Below are 6,000 nucleotides of genomic sequence, written 5' to 3'. Positions count from 1 at the left end.
ACTTTTGGGAGGAAGCGAATCTCCAAAAGGTAGGGGGGTGTCAGAGATGGATATGCTCCAGAAGGGGGTGAGGAGGGGAGAGAAGGCGAGTCCAGGTGGTAAGGAAGGTTGCAAAGCAAGAAAAGAGTAGGCAGTGGCATGAGCTTTGGTTCTGCCTCACTCACTCGCTGGCCAGGGTACCTAGCTGGGCACATAAGAAGTAACAAGCTGCTCCGTGAAAAGCAGTGAAGTTACATACTCGACCCACATCCAGAGCAAGGAGGTGTAAGAATCACAATTCATTCCCTCGTCTGCTCCTGGGGGGTGCCACTTCTTTCTTGAGTCAGATGGCAAACATGATATTTAGCCCTATATATTTGCTTTTGTAGCCTGTGTCTTATAAAAATCTATCACGGGTTCTCTAAAGTATGCAGTGATGAAGGTACACAGGTCCCTGAGAGCAGGTTGTTTACCCTAAATGTCCCCTCTGCCAGCAAAATATACAACTTTCAGCAACATGACTCATAATTTTGAAGCTTTATTTTGTTTAGATCAGGCCCAGGGAAATCTCACTGGCACTAGGCTCTGACAGCACTCTCCAGTAGCTCAAAAGTTTATAAGTAAAGTGTATACAAGGATGGTTCAGGCAACATGGGAGATCTATGACATTGGAGCTTAAAGGGAGGCAAAATAAATCCACTTCAGCAGCAGGCCCTGCTAATTCATTCTGATAACACTGGATACTTTAAGGGTTGATTTTTACTCCATAATCACTTTCCAAGTTCAGTGAGGCTAAAGGATGAGGCATAAGCTCTCAAGTAAACTCAATAAGAATGTATTAGAAAAAGCTAAATGCTTTGCAATTTTTTTTGCTGTGCCTCTCTCACTTATTTTCACAGAATACAAGGTAAATGACACGTGGTGATGGTCTCGTGTGTTTACCTTTAGGATAAGGGTTTAGAGGTAATCATATGTATTACTCATTTTGTGTTCACTTGCATAAACATCAAAGGAAATCTCTACCCATTCATATGCATTCACACTTCTAGGTTAGTGGGGGACAGGATGACTTGGGAGATTGACCAGGGGATATAATACTTAGCATTTCTGATAGCATTTGCCATCATCAGTACATTGTAAAAAATGAACTAACTGGTCCTCATAGTATTCCTTTCAGAAAAGGTAAATCATCCCTTTATACAGATGGGATGATAGAGGCACAGAGAAGGTATTTATTTTGTTCAAAGCCATGATGGAGTCAATGTCTGAGGCACTGTTAGATGCAGAAACTCTTGCATCCTACTTCTTTGACTATTAACCCAAACTATATCTCACAATACAGAGCCTGTCGCCTTGGAATCAGTTCTGGACTGAAGTTACAATTTGAAAAGTTATTTAGTGGTCTCTGAAAGCTATTGGCTAGTGAACAAATGTTCCCTCAACTAAAACCCTTCCAGTTGGACCCCTTGTTTGAAGCAATACCAGACAGACCAAAGACTGACTGACTGACTGACTTGGAAACTAAACTAATCTCAAATCTAGCAGTTTTCCCCTTGAAGTCAGGGTGCATAGACATTGGCAGAGCAGTGTGCGCTTGCAGCATTATATTGTATAGACAGAGAATTTCATTTCCAGGACTGTCAATCAGAAACCTTTTGCAAGCACTGTAGACATCTTAAAAAAAGAAGGGGAAGTGAGGGGACTTTCTGGTCAATCTGATGTAAAGCCTGTAAAACTGGAAATGTTCTATGGTGTGAAGATTGATACGCTGTTCAATTAACAATACTGTGGTAAATTAATGAGGCTTTTTATATTTGTTTTACTGTCAAAAGTTTGGCTGACTAGTCTTCAGTGCAACAAGCTTTCAAGTTATTTGAACTCTTAAAAATCCACATATGAACAATGTTTAATTCCTCTTAAATATACTATTATTTAATTGGTACAATATTTAATCTCTAGCTCCTGTCACTTAAATGAGGATTTAGAACTCAATTCTAAATGGGATTTGCATAGGCAGGATGCTGCACTTTCCTGCAACTCCATTGAAATGTGGCTCTGCAAGTGTCTGCCTATGTCTATCAACTACAGATTTGTTACTTTAGTTTGTGAGGCATGTAATGTTGCAAATGTTAAGAGATTGTGGCTTTATCCATAATATTACTATATTGTGACAAATCATGTTACAATGTTGGATGAATATGAAAGCAAGCCCATTTTCCTGTGTAGTCAAAGAAATATGAACACACACAAAATTACTGTTAATTTTCCCTGTCAGGTATATCCATTTAAAAGATTTTCAAGGAGTCCAAAAAGAAGAGGCTCTAGTGAAAAACTAAAACAAATTATATAAAAAGTCTAGAAATAGAAGCTAATCTTTAACAATTGTTGATGGGTCCTTCTGGCAACTATCCCATGTTCAGATGGCATCAATAAGCATTTGGATATGCCTGTTATACATGTGTGATTGATGGTTCCCTTTCAGGACTGATCAGATTTTATTAATCCTGCCCCATAATGCGACTATTGAGCCACTCTTTGAAAGAAAGGGCTGAATTTTGGTGTAAAGGAAATGTTGTTTTTCATAGCCAGGGGAATGTTGGAATTCATTGCCACAGAAGGTAACTGAATTGAATTAAACATGGTCTTTTTTTTTTTTTTTTTTTTAAAGGATAACTTCATGATGGTTAAGATTTGTAACTATGCAAGCTATGATAAAAAAGGCTAACTGAATATCAAGCTGATGTCTTGTTCAGGTCAGGAAGGAATATTCCCTCCCTCTCCCGCTGAGTATAGCATTGCTCAGTTGGCTAGGTGCATTATGTTTTTGCCTTCCTCTGAAGCATTATGTATTGGACACTGCCAGAAGCTGGATGTAAGAGCAGATGGACTAATCTATGATGGATAAATCCTATGTTCTAGTTGTGTGCAGTACATTAACAAACACTATGAAATATAAAATCTACTGCAGAAATAACATTTAAATTAGTCTTCGTTTATGCAAATGTTAATGTTTACTATGTAATTCAGAACTTTCATTATAATGTTCCAGTATTCTAATTACCTTCTAACATGAGCCAATAGAGGGTTATAAATGATTGGTTTGGTGCTATGTTTAGTTCTTCAGTCACTACAGAAACTGGTAGAGCTCAGAATTAAGCAAATATTAGACCAAACAGTGTGCATGTGATCGTCAATTAGATCCTGATTGTCTAAGTATTCTGCATGGTTAGACCCTTGTTCCTGCATGAGATCCCACTGACTTCAGTGGGTTTTCATGCAGGCACAAAGGTCCAGATGCGTGGAGCAATTGACCAGATGAGAGCTCTAGATTTTTGAAATATACTGCTTGTATATTAAATAAAGCAGAAGCAAGTCACTCGCTGGCTTAGAGGAGAGAGTTGGAAAAAATTGATGGAGTTTGCCTCTGTCTTATCTACATTAGATTTGACAAAACATTCCTATCTTTGTTCCACCAACAGTAGCAATACTTGGGACACTAGAGTAACCAGGCCATTGGTAGCTGCCAGCGTATTAACTGTTGTGTGGTCTATCTAGATCCTTGCTGAGCAGGACAGGTGGGTTTGTTTTAATGCTGTCATTGGTGGGAGCACTAGCATAGACCATCGATGGTAGCAATGGAGCAGCCGTGGTAGTAGCAACAATGGGAAATATAGAGGCAAATAGTCCAATGTAGAAACAGTATGCTTCAGCCACACAGGGTGTATCTTTATACGCCTGGTTCAAAGTCAACTCAATAGACACCCATTGACTTTGCTGGGCTTGGATTAGACCCTTATTGAGTCTGAACTGAAGCAAATTAATAACATTGCAATGAGCAATTTTCACATTACTGCACCAGCATCCATAAAACAATGATTGCATTTATTTAAACAATTTGTACTTAAAATCCAGTAGTCTTTTCAAAATTACATTGTCACAGGATGAGTCTCTGACTTCAAAATGAACTGAAAACTTATACCAAGAATTTATGGAAAGTATGTACACTATGTAATGTCTGACAAATATTTTATAGTAAAAAATCCTCCAGTACAGTATATTTCAATCTACATATGTAGGTAATGGTGTTTTTTAGTTCAAAAAGGTTTAGCACTGATTCTTATGCTTTACAGGGATGCATTTTAATTCAATAATTGTTTTTTTAATTGACTAAAGCTCTTTCAAAAGCTAATTCAAATAAAGTTAACCTACGATTTCCTCCTCCCAAATTTTCAGGAAGTGTGCCATGTGACTTTCTCACATCAGCATTCAAAAATTAACTTTATTACTCTCTTATTACAATTTTATAAAATGAGTCATACTGCCAAGAATCTAATGAGTCGTTGATCTACAATCTTTCAGCTATGCCTCCTGCCCTACTAAGTTGGGATCACAACCTGGAATGGAACTTGCCCTTACTGTGGTTAATCTAGGATAGATTTACTAGATGTTTTAAACAGTCAGTGAGGACAGCTGACTTTTAGATAAGGCACCAGAGTTCTTAACATTACCTAAAGTACTAATTAAAATGAATTTTTCCAAAGATTTTCATTACATTTCTTATTCTGCCTACTGTGCACAGTACATAATTAGAGTACTGCTCTTATATGTACCCCCATCTGAAGCAAATTAACATTTCTTATGAACTTTGTTCTTTTGTGGAGAAGTAGTAATGAGTAAAGTAGCTTCTAAAGTTTCTCTGAATTATTACTAGTTAAAGTCAATGCCCAATACATTAGCATATGCTGTGTGACACCTGCTATATACAATAAAAAGCTTTTTTGCTATTGTTGACAAAGCAGGTCTATCTGATGAATTCTATCCTGGGCTTGGAGTGCATGTAACATACAAATGGTATTCTGTGAGATAGTTTGCTCACTTTTGCTGAGTAACTTCTTCCTCTTTCAGTTCCATATTTTCTACTTGTATTTGAATCTCAGAATTTAAACTGACTTATGATTGTCATACTCTAAGGGCCCTATCCAAAGCCCATTTAAGTCTATGGAACGAATGCCATTGACTTCAATACACTTTGGATCCGCCCTAAATCGTCTGAATATCACCATCTGGGGAAGTATGGATCTAAGCAAAGCTAAAGTTGCTTGCATATTTTAAATGATCTCACTCCTTAGCAGATGCTCTAATGCTTTGGCGTTTTTTTTGTCAAGAACTTTTTATTTCCTGTCCTAAATCCTTGATTACTTTTTATAAGTAAGCCTATAGGGGTGCAGCTCATAATTTAAAGTGGTAACTAGTCTCCATTAGAGAACTGAATAGGTCACACATGGAGTAAATTTGGTGATCTTCAGTTAGCTTCTGCCAAACATATCAATCTGTTATAAAAGTCTCTGCTAAGGAGAGGTCTGGAAATGACACAGAAGGGGTGTTTATAGAGCTATGCTGTACGTGGGAGTGAAGTTTACACACAGGTTCCACATTGTGTACTATAAATTGCTCATGCTGAACATAAAATTTATCCTCCTGGATCAGAGCAATTCTCCATCTAGTCAACTGTCCTGTCTCCAACAGGAGACAGTAAGCACGATTCAGAGGAAAGTGCAAGAAACCCTGAAGTGGGCACCTGGGAATAATATGCCCACAGGAGAAGTTTTGATCTCTCTCTGCCATTGTTTTCCAACGGTGAAATGGGGATAATATACATACTGATGTCAAAGGGTGAGTGAGGATTAAACAGTTAAGGATTTTACAGTGCCTTGAGAATGAAAAGTGCTATGCAAGTGCAAGTTCCCATGGCTTTTACATTGGCTCTGATTTGCGGGGGAGGGGGCAATTCAGTTTTAAAATAATTGTGACTATTCAATCAAAATTGTAGATAATTAAAATCATATAAATAGCTTTCTAGGTCTTTTTTTATTCCTCTGCGACCAGGTGACCCTGATTATTTTTCCCTTCCCTTCAAGCAATGTCCCTGATTCAGTTGTCAAAGACTGGAAAAGCAGAAGTGTCCATCTAGCTTTGAACTTGATACCTGCGGTGGAGTTACAAGGTTAAACAAATGGGGTG

Source organism: Terrapene carolina, unplaced genomic scaffold, assembly GCF_002925995.2.
Source record: "Terrapene carolina triunguis isolate 2854851 unplaced genomic scaffold, T_m_triunguis-2.0 Scaffold789, whole genome shotgun sequence".
Classification (NCBI taxonomy): Eukaryota; Metazoa; Chordata; order Testudines; family Emydidae; genus Terrapene; species Terrapene triunguis.
Note: the sequence above shows the minus strand (reverse complement) of the source record.